The 24,433-nt window shown below is 53.8% G+C and overlaps 1 long non-coding RNA gene across 2 annotated transcripts; it reads left to right on the top strand.

The window, feature by feature from the left end:
• LOC107033417 (uncharacterized) lies at window positions 1-24,133 on the top strand. Of its 2 annotated transcripts, XR_001458890.3 has the most exons (4): window positions 1-496; window positions 14,583-14,713; window positions 19,449-19,575; window positions 23,791-24,133. It is a non-coding gene; the product is annotated as an uncharacterized lncRNA (long non-coding RNA). The 2 variants fall into 2 exon arrangements; XR_012078803.1 differs by lacking the exons at window positions 14,583-14,713; window positions 19,449-19,575; window positions 23,791-24,133 and adding an exon at window positions 2,082-2,214.
• Window positions 24,134-24,433: the final 300 nt, after the last annotated feature.

Raw genomic sequence — 24,433 nt, 5'->3', positions numbered from 1 at the left:
AGGGGGGAGCGGTGGCAAGGGGACAGAGGAGGGGCTAAGGAGGGGGATCTCTTCGCCCCCTCACCCTCCCTCTCTGCCTTGTCTAGGCCCTGAGTGTCGCCCCAGAAGGGGCTGAGGGAATGTTGTGGGTTGGGACACACGGGGGAAGGCGCAAACTGAAGGAAGCGAGAGACGTCGCCAGGGACCCAGGGCTCTCTCCTTCCAGTTCCCTGAGCCCCGCGGCCCCGCTGGCCACTCTCTCTATAGCGCCCAGTCTGCCCCGGGCAGCCTGACCCGGTAACCCGATCGCTCCTTTCTCCGGATCACTGCTTCTGCCCCCACTTTAGGGCACAAGCACCCGAGTCCTGCTTCCCAGAGCGAGCTCTGAATCAGGCGCCTGCGCTCTCGAGGGCGCCCTCCCCACCCCGACGACGGAGTTTGCGCCCCTCCTGAGATAGTCTGAGAGAAGGACAAACTTTTGAGTGGATGAAAATGAAGAGGAGCCCGTCCGGAGCAGGTGAGCTGGGTCTGGGAGGGGTGCGCTTTAGCCTGAAAACGATCTGTCTTTCCCTATCTCTGTCTCTCTCCTTGTTACTCCATCCCGGCTCCCCTGCCGGCAGATACTAATCTGCCCGACCTCAGAGGAATTTGGGCTAGGGTTGAGCTGTCAGATGAGTGGCATGAGAGCAGCTTTCCTCCTGTAAGTTTGGGGACTAAGGTGGCAGCTGGAAGAGGAAGAAGAGTTGCTTCGGAAACTGGAGACAACAAGAGAAACTGGGGGTCTAGAGACCCATAGAGTCTGAGGGAAATCAAACGCAACTTGCAGGAACTTCAGAAAAGTTTTTGAAGAGAGATGGGGAAGAGAGCAGAGTAGGAGTTTTGAGGTTTAAAGTGGGAGGGAGGCCCCCCGCTCCTTATCCTGAAGAACGGATGCATTTTCTTGTTTCCCAATCAGGACTGATTACACATGTTGAAAACCCCGGCCAGGTCCTAAACCTGCTCACCCAACAAGCTCTCAGAAACGCTTGGAGATCCCCGAAGGGCTTTCGCGGGGAAGCGGGAGAAGCACTAGCGGAAAATAGTAGTTTTCAACTCTGCGGGGAAAGGGGCGGGGTATCGCCACAGAGCCTCAGCCCGAGACCTTCTAGAGTCCCTGCTGCCCCGGGATCTTCTGCTGATTTTAAGTTAGGAGTGACATAAGAGAAGGAACAACTCCCAAATTTCTTCCTCTTCTTTTCCTTTTAATTCCAATTTGACTCAGAGACCCATTTCCCTAAATTGGAATCAAGGGAGGTCTCCTCCCCACCTCCCAGCACAACCACCTCCCTACTTTCTCCAGCTCACGCAGGAAGGCAGGGAAAAGAGCCTCCTACCCCCACCATGCCCCCACCCCATCCCGTGGCTGAGATTACCCACCCCAACCTCAAAGAGAAGTCCTGGGAGGAAGAAACGGAGGAGGCTCTTCAAAAGGGAGTCAAAGACAGAGGGTGGGTTCAGAGGGCTTGACTGAACTTGGGGGCCCCAGGTGGAGAGTTGGGGGGAGCGGGCACGCGGGGAACCGGGGCTGGCCTGCGCGGTCTGGGAAAGAGGGCGAGCGTGGGGGCCGCGGCAGGTGCACTGGCAGAGCCAGGGGAACTCTGGAGCCCCACGGGGTTCCCGAAAGGGGAGGCCCGGCCTGGGTGGAGGGTCTCTGTGGCGCCTGAGGTTTGCGGATCTGACTTGGGGAGCAGGACAGAAGGCAGCCGTTGCACTTGGACCGCTTCTTGGAAGGACCGGGAGGGGCAGTGGATCCCAGGAGGGAAAATTCCCACCGTGATCGCCTGGTGATTCTGGCCCGCATCTCAGAAGCGCCCAAATCATGCAGGCCTTTGTTTTCCCTGCAAGTAATCCAGGGGCTGGCCTGGCACCTGCTCGTGAGGGAGATCTGCAACTGGGCCCACCTATCTGAGAGGTCCAGGAGGGCCCCAGGCGGCACTGCCTAGCGGTCTCTGGGAGCGTGGGCCTTGGGAGGGACATGTCCAGAGGCAGGCGTGAAGGCAACTGACACTCAAATCTACACCCTTTTCTTTCCTCGCATCCTGTGGCCCTGTGCATCTCTCCAGCGCAGAGGAGTTGGATGGAAGAGGTCGTCCTGCCCCAATCCCCAAATTAACACGGGAGCCCGCTGGGGCTTCTTTTGTGGGCCACCCCCACCCCCAGCTCTGGGTACACTAAAAGCAGGCACCTGGCTCTGGACTTCGCCTCTCCCTCTTTGATGAATCCAGTCTTTTTTGCCCCCAACTCCCCAACACGCACCCCCCCACACACACACACGCACTTTGTGGAGCTGTCTCTCTTTTACTCTTTTCTTCTCTTCCTCTTTCCCTTTTACTACGATTGATGGAGTGACAACAGTTTGGCAAGCGTCCCCTAAGCCTGTAGTGGGCAGCTGTGGACCCAGCCCTGACTTCTCAACTAGGGAGGAACAGCCTCATTCCTGGGCCCTTGAAATTGACCCCCACGTGGAGGGAAGTTGAGAGAGAATGGCGTGAAGGTGGCTAGGCTGACAAAGGACAGAAGCCCTGATCTGGGGAGGGGGCAGTTTTACGCCATATGCCTGTTGCAGAGAGAGAATTTAGAAACAAAGGGAGATGGAAAGGAGGTCGGGGAAACAGCACAAAGGACTGAAAAATCAAGAGCAACAAAGAGAAAAGATTGGTGAGGGAAGAAAATACTTGAGAACGCCCCAGTGCTGGGGGCAGAGGAAGGGACCCAGGAGGGAGGCAGGGGAGACAGATGAAATAGAGGAATATTGATAAAGGACAGAATGAAGAAGCAAGATTAGTTTGTTGTATGAGAGAAAAAAGCAGAAAGGAAGGAAAGAGAGAGAAAGAAAAGAAAAGAAAAGAAAAAGAGAGAGAAGAAAAGAAAGAAGGAAAATAGGAAAAGAAAAAGTAAATGAAGGGGAGAGAGATGGGTGGGAAAGGAGGAAAGCTAGCAATAAAGAAGGAAGGAAAAGAAAAGGAAGGGAAGACTAGAGAGAAAAAAAGTGGAGGGAGGACAGGAAGAAAGCAAACGAAGGAAGGAAAAATGAGAGATAAATAGAGAGAGAGGGAAAAAAAGAAAGAAAACAAGGAGGGAACCGGGTTAACAGAAAAGGGGTCCAGACTCCCCAGGAGCAGCGGGAGGGAAGGAATCAGGAGGAGGGTGAGTGAAGGCCTCAGCAGGGGCTCCCAGGTACCCGGGCTGTGGGGACCCTGGCCTCCCACCACTGCCCCACTGCCCCCGCCCCGCCCCAGTGCCCACCCCAGGCAGCTGCAGCCAGCACCACAGGGGAGGTGGAGGCAGAGGCCAGCCTCTTGAGACTCGCTTCTCCCTGAAGTTGCCCAAGCAGCCGAAGAAGTAGCCGATAGAGCTGGAGGAGGCCCTCCTGCAGTCACACCTGCCTGAAGTGGGCCTTAAGGCTCCGCAGGTCAAGATCTGGTCCCAGAAGCAGTGTTAGGAGCAGAAGGAACAGTTTAGAGAGGGGCGGATCTCTCACCCCACCCTGGCTCAGTCTCCTGACCTGCCTCCCCTCTCACTCTGCTGGCCGAGGCTGTCTGTGGACCGGGCCGCTTTGTACTGCCATGCTCTGGCTCTGCGACCTTGGCCCTCGGTTGGGTCTCTCTGTCAAATGAGCCCTTTGCACTGGAAGGTTCTTGTGTCACTTTGGTTAGCCCACCTGAATATGTGCTGGTGAGAGAGGGGTGAATATAAGGCCTGGTCCATTCTGGGAAGGGCATCTTCATTTTCTTCTTTGGTGAGAAGAAAAATCTTCCTCCTTTGCCATCTTTATCACCATCCCTGGCTCAGAAAACTACCTTCCAGAACAGGGGATTTCTCCAGGCCAGAAGCGGTTGAATTAATCTGTAAAGGGTTTGGTGTGATATTTGCAGATGCTAGAGGAGCCGGAGGAAACATCTTACTCTGGGAAGAGACTGAGGACATGCCTTCCTAGGGCAAGCAGACGTTAGGTCTGCAGTGTATTTCACACACACACACACACACACACACACACACACACACAGTTTAGTTGGCAAAATGGCTTTAGAGTCAGCCCGTGGAGATTAAGTGGAGGTGGCTGTATGTCTGCAGCCTCCTGGGCCTGTGCTCCCACACCCTGTCCGTGTGCTCCAGCGGCAACCGCTCAGTTAAAGCCAGTTAGATGACTCCTTTGTTTCCCCAAAGTGGGATGGGGCAGGTCACTGAGGTCAGCACGTCTTCCAAGGGCAGCATAAGCCTTGAGGGTGGGCTGGAGGACCCTGAAACCAGCGGCTGGAAAACCACGTCCCCAGTAATCTTTGCAGTACATCTCAGGGAGGCCCCAGCCTGGTACTTCCAGCATGGATTTTAGCTTTTCTCCCGTTTCTCAAGCTGCTTCTTTCCTTCCTTTATCTTTCTTTCTCCACCCCCACCCTCCACCTCTTGCTCCCTTCCTTCCTTGTCCTTGTTCTTTCCTTGTCTGTCTCTCGCTCTCTTTCCCTTTTCATCTAGTCCAGGCTGCGGCTCCGTTACTGCCTTCGTACCCAAAGGCTTTGCTCTGAGATCTTCAGACAAGTGAAAATGTGCCTCGTCTCAGGAGTTCATTACCTGGATACAAATATGGGGATTGGAAGGTGAGAGGCAAAATGGGGAGTAGGCTTTGCTGATAGAGTACGGGGTGAATCAACTCATTTTCTATATCAATCACAGTTAATGCCGTCACATCCCTGTGGCTTACCCCAGAAACCCTTCCCCATCTCGCCCTACTGCAGGCCACAGTCAGTCTGCCTCTGCTCATAGGGATGGCATTACTGGTGTCCCCAAGGTCGTTGCTCTCCTGGAGTGACTGAGGGCCTACAGTGAGAGCTCACCTCGGTGCAGGTGGGATGAGGTCAATGATGCCAGGTCAGAGCCTCAAACTGTTAAATAAGCAAAGCCTATTTCCCTATTCCCAATGCATTTAGGGGTTCTTTTTCCCTTGGATGGAGAGGCTGGTGGATTCTGGCTCTTGACCATCTCTCTAAGGAGTGCCCCTGATTAGCTGGGCCCACCTCCACCCCCCATCTGCTCAGCATAGAAGGGAGGCCACTCACTCCAGGCCTTGGAGGGGATGCAGACTGTCTGCCCAGAGCAGCTTCCTGACCCCAGCCTGGCCCCTGCTGGGAAGGAGGCAACCCAATTCACAGGACCTAGAATCTTGAAACTCCACACAGACAGAGCCGACCCCTGGGGCTGCATTTTGGAGCCTGACGCTGGAAGCAGCTTCTGCCTTTGGCTTCTCCTTGCTGCCTCAGCCTCTGCTCTGTTCAGCTGGCTATTGTGGTTTTCTCTGTCTCACTTAGGGGTGTTGGGGACAGGGAAGTGAAATGTTTCTCTTCATGCCCCTAGTCCTTCCCCATGCCCACACCAAACCTCAAAGCTGCAGATGATAATGGACTGCAGCTTCCCGCCCTGCTCAGAAGCTACTCAAAGAGAATTCAGATTCTCTTCTGGGCAGGAGGAAGGACAGATGCTCCTTCCTCAATCCTCCCTTGCTCATTGATCCATTTGAAGGGCATGTGTGGGTTGAAATTGAGACTGGATGGCTTCAGTTGGTATAAAATTAGCATTTTTATCACACCAAAGGCTGAGATTTCTCAAATCAAGGAATAGGAGGGTTTCAGCCGGACGCATGCCTTTTCTCTGGCCTTTCAAACCAGTGATAGTGTAAAGGTTTGTTGAAGTGGAGGAAGAGAAGGGAAATGAGCAGTTTGCTCTATCGAGAAATCAGTAGCCAGCTGGAGGGTATAGCTCAGTGGTAGAGTGTGTGCCTAGCAGGCAGGAGGTCGTGGGTTCAATCCTCAGTACCTCCATTAAAATAAATAAATAAATAAATAAATAATTCTAATTACCTCTCCAGCCCCCCCAAATAAAATCAATTTAAAAATAAAGAAGTCAGTAGCTTCCACTGTTCATTCCACTAATGTTTATTTAGTACCTGCTATGTGCAAAGCACTGTCCCTACCTCAGTTTGTCATGATGATCAGTAATGAGATTTTTGCTTCAGTGTGTGTGGACAAATATATGTAAATAAACAAATCAATGGAAAATAAAGTTTGGATTTTGATTGCCGCCTTCCATGTGCCCGGTCTCAGAGCCCCCCTCTTCCCAGCTCTAGCTCCCTAGACCCAGTCGGTAGGAAAGCAGGATGGCTCCAGGGCTCATTTGTCTCCCCGACTGCAGAAACATTAGAAATGGAGCAAGAATCTTGCACTGGGATCAGCAGACATGAGAGTCCTGAAACACAGGTTTGGGGATAGTGGGCAGAGGGGTCCCCCAAAGATACCTTCCCATCTTTGAGGTGTACATTGTCAGCGTGGGGGGCTGATAAGTTTCTGTGGGTTTCTGAGCAGGATTGCCTTGGCATAATCACATGCCTGAAGGTGACTGCAAGGGTGTGTGTGTGCAAGTGAGCTGAGGGGGGTAGATGAGTGTCCCTGTACCAGGCTTGTGTGCACTGGGCCCAGACGCCTGACTGGAGCAGGTGCATGGGGGGGGGCGAGGAGGTGCACAGACCTGAACATACCTCTGCATACATGATCCTCTGTGTATGAGAGAGCGTGTGTACCTGCTGAATTATTATAAAATTACACTGACCCTTACAGAAAATCCATACCAGCCTCGGCCTCTCTCCCCCGACCTCGCGACCTCTGGGGTGCCTGAGGAAAGAGCTGACCCGGTCACCGCCTCCCCTCAGTCAATGAGTCTCTCTCCATTAGCATAAAACATGAATCTACTGGCAGCTTGACAAATTATAACTAGCAGCCAGAGTTTTGCCAACTGGCTGGCTTGGGCGCTGTCTATTTATCATTGAAAATGGTAAATCATAAGAATCCAGATGACTTAATTATTCAAATCCACCCAGGACCCAGAGAAGCTGCAGTCCCGTCAATCTCAGCCCTGGGCTCAGGGAGAGGGCAGGGGGAGAAGGCTTTTGCTTAGGAGGTGGGAGACGCAGGTTCCATCACTGCCCCTTTCCTCTGCCCTGCCCGGCCAGCGGGGGCTTCCTCTGCAGCCCATTCCCCTCCTTGCCTCCCTGCCCACCTTCCTGGACAGAAGCCCTGCCAATTGTCTGGGCTGCTGACCCTCCCGAGGCTCGACCCTCCCCACCACCCGCTGCCTGTCCTCCAGGCTCCTGTGGTGTTCCTCTGCCTCTCTTTGTGTGGGTACGCAGGCTTGCTCTCTCTTTCAGTGTTTCAGTGCCTTCACTTATATTTCTTCTCTTTCTCCTATTCTCTTCACCATTTCTCTTTCTCTCCCCTCTCCCTACAGATGGACGCTGACCCGCATACTCACACACACACACACACACACACACACACACACACACACACACGACCTCTCTGATGGAGGATTGCCTGCACCCCAGCCCCTTTGTTCTCACTGCCCTAGAGATGCCCAGCCCGCGATCCCCATGCACACATACTGCGCCCCTCTAACCCAGCAGTCCCAGTCCTGGAAGGTCTGAATCCTCTCCGCCTTGGAGCCACATGGAAACACAAACTTCAATGGATGATCTGGGTTTGTTCTGCCTTTCAACCCCCACCCCATACACACAACTTTTCTGTCCCTTTCTTCTGTGGCATTCTGCATGGCTTGGGAGGCTGCAGACAGGCTGTCGGAGATGGGCTGAAGTAGAAGGCAGACCTGTGTCCCAGCAAGGCTGTCCCCTTGCTCCCAGCGTGGAACCACCACAAGCCCTAACTGAGGGATCACTCAATGTGAGTTTTCCCAGACGGAGAAGAAAATCGTCTACAGAACAAGTCCCAGATCTAGAGGTCTGCACACGGAACTTCTGGGAGCCCTTTAATCTCTGAATCCTTTTATCTTTGTATCCCTCACAACCGAGTATAAATATGTGCTCCTATGTCTCCCAGTCCTGGACCCCAGGAAGCGTTTATCCTCTCTTGGCACCAGTGGGGGTGGCACTGGGCAGGGCCAACATCCCCCAGTGCTGGTGTTGCGCCCACCCAGGAGGAGAATGTGGATGGCGGGAAGGGTCACCAGAGTCCCCCTCTTTGGATGGCATCCTGGCTTGTTCTGGGGAGGCTTGGTTCCACCCATGAGGACCCCAGAGCCCTGTCCCCAAGAGGCTCCTCAGAGCCCACTTCTGTGTCTGCAGTCTCTTGTTAGCTTGGCTCCAAGTGGCTACGTCAGTGTGCGTGACCGTACACTTTCAGGAGTCCTTGTGCTGGAACAACAAGTGACAATGTCCCCACCCACAGGGCACCTGAGGAAACAGTCCGCTCACTCCCCACAATTTCACTTCAAGGCCTCTGAACAATGTTGCTCTCAATAGAAATGGGCCTTGCCAGTTCATAGAACTCTAGGGAAGGAGCTGCTTGTTTCTGCTACTGAGCATGTGTAAGTTCTTCCTTGAGTCTAGCCTTCTTTGCTTTTTGGGGCAAAGGATGGAGATGGTCAGGAATCTTGGGAGGGACTCCCCCTCCTCCAAGAGAACATATATGACATATAGGGGGCCCTTATACACCCGGCACATCTCCGCTGCTAAAACACCTCACCCCCGCCTCTTTCCTTCCTCCCCAGCTTTCGGAGCCAGGTTGATATTTGACAAGGGCAGTGTGGAGGGGTGAGGCAGGAGCGGAGAGGAACAAGATTCAAAAGCAAGCCAGCAGCCGGACGGCAGGGAGATCAATAAGGGAGATAGATTGGAGACAGAATTCTCACACTTGTTTTTTTTCTGCTGGCTCAGCGCCCCCGCCCCAGCTCCTAAAAGCAGGTGGGGGACAGAGCCAAGGCCTGGCCTCTCTCTGCCCTTCTAACTCAAACAGGTTTCTAATCCCTGGATAGAGGGTAAACAGCCTCCTAGCACGGCCAGGATTAACAACAGAAATGCCGCTAAGGTATTTTGGGCACAGTTCCCTGCCCCCACTCCCACCCCATGTTACTAATTAGCCCAACAGCTTGGGAGAAGCTTGGGAGGAGTAGCTAGGAATGCCTTTGTGCAGCCCCAAAAGCCCAGGACTGAGCTCTGGACAGTGTCTCTGGGGCTGGTCCAGCTGAGGGGGACAGAGGGATTCCCGCCCCCTCCCTGCTCATGACTCCCAGATCAGCTCCAGGGCAGACACTGTGATTTTCCTCTGCACCTTCCCCGAATCCCCCAGTCCCCCCTTGGCTGTTCACAGCTGGGAGGCAGGTGGGGGGCAAGCGGGAGAGTGGAATCGGCTCCGGAAATCAAACGACCCAATAAAAAATTAATTGTCTAATTAAAACCACGAGGAAGCCCCTTGCCAGAGTCTGGCTCTGAGTCGTCAGGGCTATAAAGGGTGGGAAAATGAGTCTCAGCTCCTAATAAATTCCTGATTTGCAGCTTGGTCTATCAGCAAAGGAGCGAGAGCACTGAGACTTCTACCAAGCTAGGCCTCTTGGAGGTCACGCCATCCCTCCTCGCACCCCAGGCTCTAACAGTCACACCCACTATCACCCCACACACCCAGCTGGAGCCCAGAGACTCTCCAAAAGGGATGGAGAAGCCACTGCCAAGATGGATCCTCAGTCTCCCTGATCTGGGACCCACCCATTTCTTCCAGGTCTTTCCTCAGGAAAGAAGACATCCTGGAAACTTCTTCAACTGGAGAGTTCTTCATTTAGGTTAACTGATAATTGTTACAAGCAGGTTGCTGCGTAGGTGCGTTCTGACCTCCCCGTTTTTGTGAAAAATACATTTGCACATAATCCACCAACTGACAGCTGCCCTCAAGCTTGTGCTGATTTTTGCAGGTAAATGACAGGGAACCAGGCAAAGAAATGAATCCTCCTCCCCTCACTCAAAAAGGGCTGTGCACACTCTGCCCAGTTGACCAAACCCTCTGGAAGAATGAACACAGAGCTAGTCCAGAAAGAAGGGCAGAGTCAGGCAACTCTCGAGGGTAGGTGGGGATCCCACCCTGGATAATCATACCAATTTTTCACCTGAATCTGCCCCATGCCTCTCTTCCATCCCTCCCTCCCTCGGCAAAAGCAAATGCACTGTACATCATCAGGGCATTAGGTCATAACAGAAGGAGGAGGAGGAAGCAGCACATAGCCTTCAACATGGTAATACATTATTTTATTATACAGAATAGAATATGGGAGGTGTACCTGCGATTAGCTTCTTTAAACAAACAACGATCATCCTTCAGAGCAATCACCTTAGGAGGCCATTTGCTTATCCCATATGTACCTCTATTGATTAAAACATTTCTACAAAGACTCCTTTAAAACGGATTTTATAGCCATTTCACGAAATACTCAAGACAACTGTCATTAGCTAGGAATTAGTTTTTGACTGATTCCAGAAAAGCAAAGGATAAAGATTTGTCACCGATAAGGACATTCAAAAATTGTGTCACTGAAGACAATTCCCCAAGAGGAGTTATAAGACTTGTGTCGTGGCGGCCTTGCTGGAAGAAGGGAGTCCCCCCAAGGTGACTCCTTGGAGGCGGCCGTGCTTCCTGCTGCGTTTCTGTCCAGCCACACATCTGGAGTGTATTATTTATCATTCCTGATGATCATTCCTTCCTTCACCTGGTTGTTATTTTTCATCCTAAACAGTGAACTAAGCTTTCCCTAAGAAGGAGAAAAAGGGAAGGAAACAAATTCCTGACCCCCATCTGGGTCAAGATCCCATTTCAGATTTCAGCAAATTCCTATGCACAAGTATCACCAGGGTGGCTAAACCGTTCTGCTTCCAAGAAGCCCAAACCTAGAGACAGGAATATCGGAGCTGACTCTGATTCACCTCCTAGTAACTGCAGACCTACTCAGTGCCACGGGGTCTTTCCATAGGGGTTACTGTTTTTCAGCCTGGGAATTTAAGACAGTTTTCCTTCCCCAATGGATGGAATTTGTCTTTCACTTTCCCTGCTACCTAGTCTAAGACTGCAGGCTGCTCCGTGGACCTGCTGTTCTGTGAGACACTCCAGTTTCCTGGTACCCACATCTCAAGAAGACTTTGGGGATCATTTTGTCCACTTATGTGTCCCCCAGCAAAGCCTCACTTGAATATTCCTGGTTCTCATGTTGATCAGCTTGGGCTGGTTAACAGAACCCTGATCCAAAAAGGGTGTGTTGGTGGCCACCATCACACAACCTAAGGTGGAGGGGGCGGGCATGCACACCAAATTCTATGTGAATGGCACCACCTAGAGTTGTGCTCCAGGAGTGCAGTGAGTGGTGGTCCCTGGAGCTGAGAGGTGCTGCCACCCTGCAGCCTGGAGATGCTGGCAACTTGTCCGCCTTGTGCAGCATTCACAGATGAAAAACCTACATCTTGACAACTAAAGTGTCAACACCTCAGTCTCTGAAAAGAGGCTCAAAGTGGAGACCCCCTCCCGTCAGTGACAGCTGGGAGATCTAGGCTCAGGACACAGCTCACCAATTTTCTCTCCATCAACTTCAAAGGCAGCTCCAGCCCCAGGGAGGACCTCCAGGGTCTGGAGCAAAGTAGATCCCACCCAAGCTCAGTGTTAGGCAGTGGTGTTGCTTGAGCACAATTCAGGCTGGGCTAGAAATAGTAGCGAGATACGGATCCCACTTGGGCTAGAGCCCGCGGAGGGATGGGAGTGGGTAGTGGAGAGGTAGTCACGGTCTTCAGAGGGTAGAGTGAACGTTTACAATTGCCCAGGCCCCTCCCTCCTGGCCCTGCCAGAGCAGGCAAAGCTGCTTGAGCCTCCTCACCTGCTGCCAAGCCTATCCCACCTGGATACCCTTCTCCATCCTCTGCCTAGCCCGCCCCTTCTCTCCTTTCAATTTCTTTCATACTTTCCTCTCCCAAAGAGTCTTTCTGAAAAAACACACTGGCCTCCGTTATTTCCACAACATCCCTCTCAAGCATTCCCTCGGCCTGCAGGATCATTCAGACCCTGAGCCCTCACCTCACTCCTTTGTGTATCCTATTCACCCTATTATGCCAGGACATCCCCGACTCACAGCTCCCAAGGCTCAGCCATCAGAGCCCCAGGAGAGCCACCACATCAAAGGCTGAGACACCAGTGCTCCGAGGAGAGGGTCAGCCGGTCAATAGCCAGCCTTCCCTGACGGGACTCCTCCATGCAGGGCACCGCGGGCCATATTAAGACTAGGAGTGAAAGAGTCTGGTCTCCAAAAGCATCGGGTCTCATAGGGCCAGAAAAAGACCCACTCGTGCCAGATTAATAAATAACAATAATAAACCTGACCATGGAGGTGAACCTTATGGACAATACATTTCAGAGGTGGAAGAAGGTGCCATCTACTAGGGTCTCCCCAAAAGACTCCCAGAGCAGGTCAGGTAGGAGCTGCCCTTGCAGCCTCTCAGAGGCCTCTGGGCTGCTGAGCAGTCATCATGTGTGTTGTCCTTTGTTTCCTAGAACATTGGCCATGGGAAGATGAGCTCCAGCTGGGAGCTGGGGCAGGGGTGCATCACTGAGCATCTACTCTCTGCCAGGCACTGGATTGGGCACTAGGAACCCGGGAAGAGTGAGGGAGTCCATGCCTTCAAGGCTGATGGCCTATATGGGAAAGAAACTGTAAACAGATCTTTATAAGGCAGCGAGGGGAGGACCAACACCGGAGGTACAGCCCCCAGGCATCATGGGAGCACTGTGCACACGTGTAAACCTCTCAGGGGAGAGGGGAGAGGAACGGGGTAGTGAAGGCATACTGAAAGGGGGGCTAATGTAAACTGTAAGCAAGTGGTATCCCTTCTTCACCCCACACCCCTCCCAACCGAAGGTCACCTTCCACCCTGAGAAGAAACCACTGGCTTCTTCAACCAAGGTCACAACGGGGTGTCAGCCATCCAGCACACTCTCACCTGCCCTCGGGACAGAGTATTCAGATGTGAACTGGGCTTCCAGCTGGCTCTGGGTGCCTCCCTATCCCATCTACCCCACAGTCCATCCCACCCTGCCAGCATCACGGCCAGGTGTCCTCTGAATCCCAGGACTGAACAGAGCCTGGGGAGCAGGGAGGGAAGAGCCTACCGTCTGCTAGAATGACATGCTCTGCAGCCCCCTCCTTTGTGCCCTTGGGGAAGATGTCTCTGCTTCCCCCTCATCCTCTGTCTGGATCCAGCTCCCACCTCCCACTGCTGCAGCCGAGCCCTCCTCTCCACCTGGGAAGAACGCACCCCTCCTCCAGATCCCTCCACGGGAGCAGAGTAGGAGGGAGGCAGCATATGGCCCCATTCTCCTTGGCCTGGGCGGGCTATTTTAGAAGTGAGAAACCCCCTGGCCTGGTCCTACCCTCTGGGGAGCAAGCTCCCTCCCCTCACCACATTCCCCAGAAGTTCTCAGACTGCGCTCCATCCTAGGGCTACGTGCAGTTATGTGGTGAAATCACTGCTTTCCTGCCCTGAGGCGCCAAAGCTGGGAAGGGAGCCTACTCAGACCTTTGATGTAGGCACGTTTTAAAAAGCCCACCTGTCCCCTCTCTTCCCAGCCCCCAGCCTGAACTGCTGGAGCCCCTCATCACAGCTTTAAATCCCAGGCTACCCCCCGACATGGCCAGGATCAGGTCACACACACCCTCTCCCGCTGGGGGAAACCCAATCGTGCTCACTTGGGGACATCTGTCTCCAGTGAGTAAGGAGCTATCCCAAACTTCAGTGGTTCTGTGACACTTAAAAGCTTCAAGCAGGAAGATCTGCAATTTCTCTTGGAGCAGGGCCTGTGGGGAGGGTCGCTCCAAAACCTTCGTTTGATGTTGTGCTTTCATGGTTGCGGTTTGATCCAGATGTTCCCCACTTGTGGGATTTTCTCCTTGGGGAGGAGGAGCCCTTGGCTGTGAAGACATTTCCGTCATATGCACGTTTGGACTGGGATAACTGGGTGGGGGTGCTCATCTTGCCGGTATCACCCCTGCTTTCAACACCCCTGCCCTTTCCTCCAAGGATCACATTCTTGCCCTTCATATCCAAAGACGAGAAGAGGGCATTGCCCTCAGGGGGCATTCCCAGCTCCCAAACTTGTAGGCTTGTTGTGTCACTGTCCAGAAATGGCTCTACCTCTCTGCTCTTCTGGCTCCAGAAGATGGAGCTGGAGTTGGCTCCCAAAGATGGTTCCCAGATCACGGGGAAGAATAGGAGAGGGAATTCAAGAACCAGATTTCTGGCCAAGGAACAAACAATTATCTAAGAGATTGTGAATGGAATTGCACTGAGAGTGATGAGTCAGGGCTCCCAAAGAGGAAGTAGCCAGGGTTGGATCAACCCTACATGGGTGTAATTAAACTTTCCAGACTCACAGGTCCGCCTGCTCCCACCAAACTTGGAAAGGTTAAGGCCATCCCTCCTCAAAGGCTTCACTAAAACCTTGGAAATCTTTCCTTCAACCTTAAGAGTCTTCAGAAGTTCTTCCTGCTGTCCAGCTTCAGTCAATGCTTGCTGTAGCAGGAGGTGGCTTCCCCAGGGAAGGTGCATCAGTCACACTCAGTGGTCCTCTAAGACCCTCAGCATCTTTCTAGATACCTCTGCCTTATGGAATCAAAAGAAGAGCTGTCAACTCCATCAAAATTTAGGTTGCTCCTGGAGCTGTGCTGGTGACCACATATTCACTTGGGTCTTTGCTTGCTTTGTGGAGGTCACAGCCTAATCGGGCATGTGGATGTTGAATGAGAAAGGACAGAAAGACCAAAGAAACTCCAGCCCTGCTGGACCAAGGTACCAGCCTACAAGAGGACCCTAAAGGACTTGCATCGGCCACAAGGTTGGGTAAGTGGATTTGTCTTAGGGGGAGGGGACTACGTGGGGAGAGACAAATCCTGGGGGGCTTCTTGCAGGAAGGGGAGATTCAGAGGAGGCAAGAGAGGGTGAGAGCCACTGAGTGGACCAGGAGGACCCAGTTCTGGGGAGAACCATGAGAGACAGGCCAGTGGGAGAAGAGAGAACTGATTCCCTGTTGGATTACGGAGAGGGGAGGGATGGAGAGAGAGGCGGGCACAGGAAGGAAGGGGGAAAATGGGAAAACTCCACATAATGTCCCACCTGGAGAACTGGGGCGGCTGCTCCCCTTGCTCTGTGTAACATGGGGGAATGCATGTTTTGGGGATCAGCTTTTCCCCTGGAGGCCCTGAGGGTCAGTTCTCAGGCCTTGTCCTCCCCTTGGACTTTGATCTAGTCAAGCACAGATGGGTCAAGTCATGATGATGAGGGGGCAGGTGGCACTGGGTCTCCTCTGTTTGAATTTTTTCTTATTCCCCCACGTCCTCTCTCTCTTAAGCAATAATTTCTCGTTTCGCTTGGTCTTATATACCCCATATGTCTGTAGCTCAGAGAATGAAGAAACACTCCATCATTCTTAAGCTGGGCCTTGCCACCTGCAGGCCCTCCCCTCCAACACATATGTTCACACAACTGGGGCAAGTGGTTAGCTTCCCCTTGGCCCCCTCTGGCCCCTCTCCCCTACCACCCTTCTCATCTTTCCAACTAGAATTAGAGCCTTCTCTCCTGCAGGGAGGTGGGAGGGGTGTAGGCAGGGATCCATACAGCTGGATAACAGCTGGGAGAGTCCCACCTGTTCTGTGCACTCACAGTGGCTCCCTGGAGGGGACCAACGACAAGGGGGAAAGGTACTAGGAAATCGCGTGGGGAGAGGGGAGCTCATGAAGCGGGGTTCTCTACGTGGTTTGCTCTGGTCTGGTCTGGGGAAGGTCAAATGCTCAGCAAGGTGTCCTGGGTCTCAGGCAGGCGCTGGCAGGGTGAAGCAACTGCCCGCTCAAGCCATCTAAAGACTCGGCTTCCCCACCCGCCTCTCCTCTGCCTCTCCCACTTGCTGTAACTGTGGAAGCCAAGTCAGGACACACCTGTCACAAGTGCTGCCCTCATCCCTCCCTGTGACTCCACTCCCCCACCCTAAACCCTTCTGCCCATGCTCAGATCATCCCCCTGCAGGGCTACTAGAGTTTGACCCCAACTCTACCCCAAAGACAGACCTGTTCCCCAACCCCCACTGGCGCTGTGGGTGAAGCTGCAGTGGGACCAGAGGAGATGCTCATGTCTCCTCTCATGAGGGGCCAGCAGACCCCTAGCCCATTCCCAGGATCACCACTCCCAGGCTGGCATGAGGAACCCAAGAGGGGCAGGGCCATGCAGAAGACCCGGGGCGCAGCAAGGCCCCCACTCTCTCCTTATTAGTGCATGTAAACCTAAGAACCTCCCCCCAAACGTGAGGGTTCTGCTTCAGGGCCATGGAAGACCTCCAGCGCCTGTGGCTCACCCTCTACCTCCTCAGCCCTACCATTGCCGTGACAGAGCCGTCTGGGCAAGCTGACCCCCAGGATGGGGCTGAGGGGTTTGGGTGGGAGGACAGAAGTGAGAGACACTTTCTTAGTGTTTCCTGCAAAGCCTACCAGGTTAGAGATGCCACTATCTGGGCCCTGTGTCAGACCCAGTGGGTCACTCCACTGAAAACCTGCCCGGGGTGTGTGTGAGGCCACTGAACTCATTGGAGCTGATGGATAAGATGATGGCCAGCAAGCAACTGACACAGAGCCCCCACTATGTGCATGGCATGGGCCTGACTCTGGCTGGGGGAGACAGCAGGGTGGGGAAAGGCCATTTTATTGATCTTGCACTCCATAACCACACTAACCCGGAGAGGTACTTATTACAAACACTGGAACCGTATGTTTGTACAGAACACCATAATCTTACCCTCACCCCCGTCCAGACATGTGATCATGTGTGGAACTCAGACATACAAGCTAGATGGAAGAAAGAACTTTCCAGAGCATGGGTGGTCATGGGTAAAGTCATCAGAAGACCTTTCCTCTTGGAAGGCAGTGAACCAAAAGAGCCCAGACTCGCCACGCCAGGGGTGAGGTTCAGCTCCAGTCTGCAGGCAGGGGCATGGCCGAGATGACCTTTCAAGATCTTACCCAGGACAAGGCAGAAAGGTGGAGGTTCTAGTAGAGGGGCTTGAAGGGGAGGGGACACTCAGAGGGACAGACAGACAGATCAAGGGACTGGAGGAGTGAAGGGGGGTTGAAGAGCAGGGTTCAGAGATGAATGGTCTTGGCTGGACCGACTGACGACACCCGGATGGATGGATGGCGGCTCAGGTTTGTTTACTGGCAGCCCCCAGCCCGCCATCACCCGCCATCACCCGCCATCACCCGCCATCACCAGGGGAGAGGAATGGCGGCTGGCACATCAGAGGGCTCTTAGGGAAGCTCATGGAGATGATTTAGATGGGAATGAATCAGCTCCATATGGATTAAGTGTCCCCGCAAATCCCAGGATCTTACAGATGAGGGGACGGGGCAAGGGCACTGGCGGGAGGGGAATGAGGAGGGAGCAGCGAGGAGCTCGTGCTGGGAGACAGGCCCAGAGCCAGTTGGAGGTGCCCTTTGAGGGCACCTCCCCAGGGCCATCTATACCAATGCCTCTCTGGCTTGGAACTGGGCTTTAGGAAAAGACTCCGTCTATTGGAGCATCCTCTCTGGGTGAGTTCCTGTCTGTGTCCTCTTGCCTCTTCTCTCTGAGTCTTCATGTGTCTTTCCATCTTCACTTTTCTGTCCCTCTCCTTCCCTATCCTCTCCTTCCGCCCTGTTCCCTTCTCTCCTTCCACTCCCCCCACCTCTCTTCACTAGAGGTGTAAATGGCATGCAGCTGACACAAAGTTCCTGTTCCCTCCAGCCCTTAGCTCTGCCTTCCCTCTGGCTGCAGCCATGCTGCCTGGCCTTTCCCCCAGGCTTAGGGTTGAACTGGGAACCAGGAAGGTGGTCTGAAAAGGGACATTTTGGCTACAGAAAGTTCTTTCTCTTCCTCCCTGTCCACCTGGCCATCCCAGTGCTAGAGGCAGCTTGGCTGGAGGAGCCGACACTCTGCAGACAAGGGCAGTTTGAGCAGACCGCGCGTTCCCGGTCACCCGCTGGCTGTGGGGTTATGGAGGGCACCATCTCCCCATGCCCCTCCCCGTGCCCCTCCCATACCCTGCATGGAGGGCCCTGGAACTGACTGTAGTTATGAAGCCGGCTGCCATGTGGATGACCTGGATCAGAGCACGGGGTAGTCATATATGACAATTGGTTGAAATATCACAGCCGCTCTTCCCCCCACCCCCACGGGTGATCTATGGGCTGCGTGCCCTGTAAAAATTATTTATCGGGGCCTCAGAGTGTTCTGATTTAGTGCTGCTGCCTCTGGGGCCGAGGGGCCTGCCTGTCCGCCAGAGTCTAAGCGTTAAACGACGCTAAAAAGTTAAACGGCCAACGTTGGGGGCTCACTCGAGGAGGCGCCATAAAGCTGTCGGAGCTGCTTAAATCAGGAGCGAGGATTCCCCGGGACATCTTCTCACCATATGCCGCAAGCCAAGAAGGCTCTCCTCACCCCGCTGCGCTCACCCAAACACAGGCCAGGGACCACGTGGGCCAAACCTGGGACCCAGCGGCAGAGGAGGTCAAGCATGACCTCCTGCAGGCCCTCCTCCAGCATCACCGGGGCAGGGCCCCAGTGGGTAAGAGGCCGTGTGTCCAGCCCTCTGCCTCTGGCCAAAGGTTTCCCTGTTCGGACCCAGTTTTTAAGGGCTTCCAAAGAAAGTCAATGCATAGCCTTTTCCAGCGGCCTGTGTGGATCAGTACTTTCCCGGTGTCTCCTTCCAATCCATGTATCTGTGGATGGAATCTGTTGGAACTCAGTGCGCAGGTTTGGAGTGGGTGCCCCTCTGTGCCCCCCACCTCCTCCCACTAGAACAGCTCTCTGAAGAACAGAGCCCTAACTTTGACCACTGCCCTCCATCAGGCACCCACGGGTGCCAGCCTGACATTCAGGCTCGCAGACAGTTTTCCTGGCTGAACCCCAGTCCATGCTGCCACCGCCCGGCCGACACAGAGCGAGCGAGAGGGAGGTGGGTCTCCGCAGGCTGCCTATCACGCTTTCTTTCAGCAGCAGTAAAACTCACCTCTTAAAACCTCCGCTTGGGTCCCTAATATTTGCCTGGCTATATATCTCCGGTGATATATGGACAGAAATTGCTCGTAAACGGCTATAAAACCTCTCAGTTGAGCTGGGGAGGAGGTGCGTGAGGTTGGGCATGGTCCAAGCTGCAAGAGGATTGGAAGCTGAAGCGCTGCACCAGGTACCCCAAACTCAACCCCAGATCCCAGGGACGAGGGGCTGGGTGTGGGGCTCTCAGGAGAAGGATGGAGGGAGGAGACCCAGGGGGATATCTTCAAGCCCCTCAGGTGGTATTATGGGGCTGTTCTACCTGGCTGCTCCGACGATGTGCTGTGTGGCCTTGGGCAAGTCACTCAGCAGCTCTGTGCCATGGTTCCCATCACTAATGACACCCACCCAGGCTCAGTGAGGAAACACATAGAGAATTAACCTATGCTCTGTAAAGGAAGAAGGCTGCATATATTGGGAACGACCCCCGGGGGTGCTGGTGCACCACAGGCTGGCTCCTTAACCTAATCACCTCTAATTCTGACAATACCCTGCCATGTAGATACCACGGTCACTGTGTCGCGGATGCGAAACCTGAGACTCACAGAGGTGCACACAAGGAGTTGTTTCCAGGGACCAATTCCAGAGCTGGTGCCTTTCCACACAAGAGAATGAAATCCTGGCAACAGGTAAGACTCTAGGGGGACTTCCAAACAAGGATGTGGGAGGCATTAGGAGATCTCTCCTGGGTCCCTCCTGTTTTCCAGGGAGCAGGCCTCTCGCCCTCCAACACTTCTATTCCAGTCTCCCCAGTGCCCAAGAGTCAAGGTTCCCACAGCATATTCCCAGTCACTATGCCCCATTTCCCAGAGAAACTGCTCCCAAAGTGGAAGGGGAAACCTGGGGCTTTGTGGGAGGCCAGTGCCCTTCACTCAGGAGACCAAGAGACATGGGTCTTGGGTGGGCCAGGGGAGGAACAGCCTTCATGGGGACAGCTCAGCAGGTATAGACCCAGATGGCCACAGTCCCAGAGTCCCCAGCCCAATCCCCATCAGCCCCAGCCCCTGGGCATCCCTTCTGGTTACCCCCATCCCCACCCTAACCTCCCCGAGCCCTCTGCTTCCCTCTGCTTTGGGTCCCCCCCGGTTACCCCACACTCTCCTCCCACAGCACCCCACTGAGAGGTGCTGCTCCCCACTCTGGTTATTCCACCCTCCCCTTCCCCCCACAGGGTCCCTCCAGCCCCTGGTGGCCCCTTCCCTCCACCATGAGCCCTAGTTCTCTTCATCCTCTCTCCCAAGTCCCTTCAACCCCTGATTGCCCTCTGTGGTCACCCACCCTTTCCCTCCCTCCCAGTGTCTCTCTTGCTCCCAGACGCCCCTTCCTTCTGTGACCCCAGCCCCTATGTTCCCCTAGTAAACCTCTAGTCTCTTCTCAACTGCCTCCAGGACCCCCAGCCCCTGTCCTGCTCTTTGTCCTTTTCTTGTGATGAACTGGGACAAACAGTAGGAAGGCCACCATCTGCCCCACACCTCCCTTTCCCTGGTGGCTCCCACCCCCCACCCCACTTTTCTTTAAGTTTCCAAATCAACCTTCCTCCAATAATAATGATAAAGCAGGAAGCCGGGCCGGAGGACAGTGCAGATTTTTCTTCTTGACACGGAGTTTCCGATTAAAGGCAAAGGGACATAAATCCTCCTGCGTAATTGCTGTGCTCCAGCTTGGAGCCACTTGGAGAGGAGGCTCCCACCCTTCTGCCCCTGCCCCTGGGAGCCCCACCCCCATCCTGAGCAGGGCTGGGTCCCCAGAGCCTGGAGCTGGGCTGGGAAGGGGGAAGGCAGTGGTGCAGTGTCGGCAAGGCTGTGGGAAGGGAGGGGCATAAACCCAGCAGGGGCCCCTGCCTTTCCCTTCCAGAGGTCCCAACCCAGATGGACCTTGGCCCATGACACGCCTCTAAGCAACTTTCCCCAGCCCCAGGAAGCCCCTCCACCCCTCACATGGAGACCATGCTTTATATTTTGGCAAAGCTTCTTGTTCTCCATGATCTCATTTGATTCTTATAAATTCTTGAAAATTATTAAACAAATATCAGAAGGAGGAAGGGGCCCTGAGTGACCGGCCAGCGCAACTCCCCTCGTTTTACAGGTGGGGAAACTGAGGCTGTAGAAGGGGCTGGCTAGGGGCAGTGGTGGGCCTGGAATGCTGTCCCAGCCCCCTCCGAACTTGCTTTCTCATAGCAGGAGGGCCTGACACTGGTGAAACCTATTCAATTGGGGCGCAAATAGCCACCTCCCAAGCGATGCTCTCACTCACCAGAGAAGCTTTTTTTTAAAAAAGCTCTAAGATTAGGAAAAGAAGACACTAGAAGTATGTGTGCATTGCTCAAGGTCCGGGGTTAAGGGCAGAGACTGGAGGCCTCACACCTCCTACCTCTACCTTCACACTCATTCTCCTCAGAATTGTACCCCCAGATTCTAACCTCTGGTGACTCTGCAGGTGGGACTCTCAGCCTGGCCAGGAAACCTGCCTCGCCCACTGTGAGAGTCACAGAGCCCCGCCCAGAGCCCTCCCCAACTTTGCCCCTTCCTTCTTTTCCATCCCTGCTGTCCACTCTCCTCCTCCACGAAGCCCTCCTGATTTGAAACCCTCAGTTCTTTTCCCCTGTTTCTCCGTGCTCTGAATATCTGTTCCCTTCCAGCTATTCCTAAATCAGGTTCTAGCTGTAAGTCTCCTCTCTCATCAGACTAACAGAATGGGCCTGTGTGTCCTCCCTCCGAACTGCCATTGCCAACACCCCATCACCTTTCTCTCCCATACCCACCCCCAACCCAGACCCAGAACAGATCTGTACAGTGGATGTGTGTATAGATGTGTGTCCTGGGAACCCAGCAGTCCTGTCTCCTTTTCTGTCAGTGGACATTTCCACAGAAGCCCCAGGATTCCCACTTCAGGTGTAAACTATCATGGCTTCTGGGTTTCCCTGGCCCTCTGGGGCCATCTGGTCTGCTGTCCTCCCAGACCCCACCCCTCTTTTCCCCCACATCTCAAGTGAGGAGAGCCCTTTAGCTGGGACCCAGGAAAAGAGAAGGCCACATCTCTCACATCCTCACTTTGCTTACCCATCTGTGAACGAACCTGGCCGACTCAAGCAGGGCCTCCCAAGATCTAACCTCTAGGTGCCCCGCCTGAGCTCCTCGGACATCCTGACAAGTTGGCAGATGACTAGGTCCCTCTCCTGGGCCCTGACTGACATCCTCCGTGCTCCCCCGAACCCACATCCGTGCCCTGTGCACCCGCCCTTCCCTCTGCCACAACGAAACTGAGTGGGATTAAGGTCGGGGGAGGGCTTTGGAGTCTTCAAAAAGCATGTCCTGTCTGGGTCAGGAACGAAAACAAGTGCAGGGGGGCAAGCAGCCAGCCGGGGGGTCAGGTGCTCCTGCAGGGAGCCCAGGTGGAGCACTCCAGCACGGCCTGGGCATTACTGTAGGCTGTGGGGATGTTATTCTAGATCCTGGATGCTGGTGTAAGGTTCAGGATATTCCTGTGCAGTTGGATGTTATGGTGGGTTTTCTGGGCTTTATGGTAGGGTTTCTCTGGAATTTTAATAGGGTTAGTCTAGAAGCCTGTGCTCCCTGAGCTCGGACAGGGAAGAGAGCTAAGGCTGTAAAAAATAAAACAAAGACAAAATGCTGGGGGTGGGGAGCAGAGATGGCCCAGGTTTCCAGAAAAAGGGGATAATCTAAGGCTGCAGGGCAGGGATCACCTGTTCACCCCACCTTGGTATTCAGGTACCAAACTTTGGCCAATAGCCTCATTTGTTGACAGCAAGGGGCTAGGAGTGGGGAAGGATCCTTACTCCCCTGGGAGTGATTGCTGGCCAGAGACTAGGCATGGTCCCAGCTTTCGGTAGAGAGGAAGGAAGGCCCAGGGAGAGGGGCCTAGGCTACAGGATGGCCCTCCAGGGTGTGTGTTCCCAACAGCTCCCACCTCAGGCTTAGAGCCCTGCCTGGGGATTGCTGAAACAGGGGAGAATCTGGAGGAAAAAGATAGAGACCCTTCTCCCTGAAGACTCCAGTCTTCCAGGGATGACCCGGAAGGGTCCAAGACCCTCACCTTGGACTCAGGCAAATAAATGGAGAATTCTCTTGCAGCTTAATGATGGAAAACTTCTTGAAAGATGGGAGTTCAGGGCAAGGATTTGGCAGAGAGGTGGGAAGGGAGGGGGTCCCAAGCAGGAAGAGGCTGAAGGCCGTTTCAGAATTGAGTGAGGATGAGGGGGAATCCAGAGACTTGGGCTGGGGTGAAAAGAGTCATTCACTCCTGTATCCATCATTCACTCAGCAAACATTTGCCAGGGCAGCCATGTATCAGGCATGCTAACAGGACACACAGAGATGAGTTAGGGAAGCAGGGATAGCAACTTGGAGAGGTTCCTAGAAACTTGGTTCTTCTCCCCAAATTTGCAGAGTTCTCCAGGTCCATGCTAGCCAAGTGTCTATATCTCCATGCCTCTCCAATCCTAAAGATGTCCATTGCCCATAAGTCTAGCTTCCTTTTTCCCCAGGGTCTCACCTCTGCCCCAGCCCTTGCCCTAGTCCCTGCCACTCAAATACACTCTTTTCCTCTGGGCAGACTTTGGAGCATCTTCTGGGCCCTGGCTACAACAGGAGGGATTGGGGTTAGACTGCAGAGCACCTTCCAAGCAGCAGGGAGGGAGGAGCTGCGCCGGAGACCAAGGAAGAGTTGTGTGAGCGCCTGAGTCCGGTCCTGAGATTCTCAGCCCGACTCTGCATCATGCTGGGAAAGGCATCATTCATCCGCCCAGGGGTGGAGATGGGGCAGGGGGAGGGGAATGAAAAACACCCACAGCCCATTAACCTACTTTTGCAACTTCATTAAAACAGAGTCTCCGACATGTCGCCATAAATTGTCTTCCGAGGAAGAAGCCAGATCCAACATCCAGTTCTAGCGGTGAAGCTTCTGAGAAGAGGCTGGAATAACCAGGGTGGAAGGGACGCTGTAGAGGGTGGGGGCTCACTGACTGACTTTGCAGGCTGGGCCAGTCCGGCTGCCTATTGCAGGCTCTCCTAGGTGGGCAGGCCTCTGGGTGAGAGCCAGGGAGGGGATTTTCTGTAATATTACACAGTTGCTGCCCTGATCAGGAACCCTTATAGCAACAACAAGGGTTTACTGTATAGCACAGGGAACTATATTCAACATCTTGTAATAAACTATAATGGAAAAGAATTTTTTAAAAAAGAATATAGATATTGATATATATATGTATAACAGAATCACTTTGCTATACACCTGAAACTAACACAATAGCATTAAAAAAAACAAAACCCTTACAGCTTCCTGGAGTACCTTGTAACAAATCTGAAAGTTCCTCTCGGCCTTTCAAAGCCTCCTATAAGAAGCCCCATTCTGGCCCAAAGCTCCCTTCTCCAAGTGTTACGCTCTTGTACAGCAGACCCCAGCAGCCTCCAGGCAGTGTGAGGCCCAAACCACCCTAGCTGAATGGGGGGCTGGGCTCCCACTCCTCAG

Source organism: Vicugna pacos, chromosome 12, assembly GCF_048564905.1.
Source record: "Vicugna pacos chromosome 12, VicPac4, whole genome shotgun sequence".
NCBI classification, from domain to species: Eukaryota; Metazoa; Chordata; class Mammalia; order Artiodactyla; family Camelidae; genus Vicugna; species Vicugna pacos.
The sequence above is the reverse complement of the archived record's forward strand: the minus strand, read 5'-3'. Positions and strand labels throughout refer to the sequence as shown.